At 39.8% G+C, this 1,855-nt stretch overlaps 1 pseudogene; it reads right to left on the reverse strand.

Moving 5' to 3' along the window:
- Positions 1–366: 366 nt before the first annotated feature.
- Positions 367–869, reverse strand: LOC125414694 (ATP synthase F(0) complex subunit C1, mitochondrial pseudogene; annotated as a pseudogene).
- Positions 870–1,855: the final 986 nt, after the last annotated feature.

Raw genomic sequence — 1,855 nt, forward strand, 5'->3', positions numbered from 1 at the left:
AGAAAAAATGCTTTTTGTTGCACTGATTTCTGCTTATATCATACATTGTATATTTTATGTTTCTGATTTTTACAATATTTTTCCATGACATGATATTGATATTTAGATTTTTTTCTTCAGTGTCTGGATTAGCAATTTGCTGGGGCACTTTTGGATGGCGTTGGGTCATGTATATTGTATATACATAAATTTAGTGCTCATGAAGTATTTTCAAACAACAATTTATGTTAAGTTACCTATACTTTTTTATTTATTTATTTATTTATTTATTTATTTATTTTAGAGAAACGTTGTTGTTTAATGGTAAAGCTTAGCACACTCCAGCACCAGGACCGGCATGGAGTCGAAGCAGCAGGGACAGCTGGGTGACCCTATGGAGCCTCACATAGCGAAGAGGATGAGGAAGGCGACCATCAAACAGAAGAGCCCCATGGCCTCAGACAGGGCAAAGCTCAGAATGGCATAGGAAAAGAGCTGTTGCTTAAGAGACAGGTTCCTGGCATAGCCAATAATCAAGCTACCAAACACTGTTCCAATGCCAGCCCCGGATCCAGCCACACCAACTGTGGCAGCCCCAGCACCAATAAACTTGGCAGCTGTGTCAATGTCCGGGGAAACAACACTGGTCTGGAATTCCCTTCTGGCCACCTAGTAAGGGGAGCTGCTGCAGGAAGGCTGTTTAACCTGTTTAGGTGGGGCCTCTGGTCTACTCAAGAAGGAGGCAGACACAGGCCTGATTAGACCCCTGGTACAGGAGCGGATCAGAACTGGAGTAACAAGCAGTGCCTTGGTGGTCTGCATTTTTCAATCTGCACTCCCACTCCCCTGCAGCCACTGCTCGGCCCACGGCACTCTCGCTGCTCAAGATGACTGACCTTTAAAATGTTTTAATTAATAGCCCAACTTCATCTCTTGCTGGACTCTGGAGGGTGCTGAAGAGAAGAACAAGAAGGTCCTCTTTATAGCATAACCTCTTCTCTAAAGTGAAGAAATTTAGCAGAGCAGAAGAAAAAGTGAATAAGAAAGAGATTTGCTCAAATGGTGCTTCACATGGCAAGGAGAGACTTACCTATAAAATCCAAAGAAACAGCACACAAAATACACGGAGGCCCAATTAATAATTCCAAGGTTCAAGTTTTGTATACTAATATGAAGAATTACAATCATATTTAAATTGACTGTTTTAAGTCAGTATATTGTACAGTATGAACTTACAGTAACATAATACTAAATTACGAACAAAACCAAACTGAAGTGAGGTCTGAATGGCAAAGATGGCAAGAAAAGCTGTATATTCTCACAGAATCCAAACTGTCATTTAAGATCAGCATCAGAAATATTTCTGGTGTGAATGTCAAAGTTCAAATGTTGCTGAAGCTTGTGTTCATTTGACACATCTTTGGTGACAGCTTTGCTAAACTCAACAAGTTTTCAGTTCACAAATTAGGTGGAGTAAAAACTATGAATCTAGTTATCATTTGGATGGAGTATGTTTTCAAAGCTTGTGTTTGGAAGGCTTGGGACCTAATTTGAAGTAGTAGGGGAATGTGATAAAAGCCTCAGAAAGCCTAGATTAGATGAAGAAAGTTAGTCAAAAGAGTATTACACCTGAAGGGAATATTTTGTCCTGGCTCCTTTTCTTCTTTGGTGTCATAGGGTGGGAGGTCTTACCACCATGCTCTTCCATGTGAAGTTCCAGAGATCCAAGAATAGTAAAACCAATGGCCATGGCCTGAAACCACAGAAATAGTGAGCCAAATAAAACTTTATTCTTTTTAAGGTATTTGTCACAGGTTATTGTTATTTTGTCACTGTGAAAGAAAAATAAGTAACACAATAACAAATCAAGGAGAAC

This window comes from Myodes glareolus, chromosome 17 (assembly GCF_982192425.1).
Source record: "Myodes glareolus chromosome 17, mMyoGla1.1, whole genome shotgun sequence".
NCBI lineage: Eukaryota > Metazoa > Chordata > Mammalia > Rodentia > Cricetidae > Myodes > Myodes glareolus.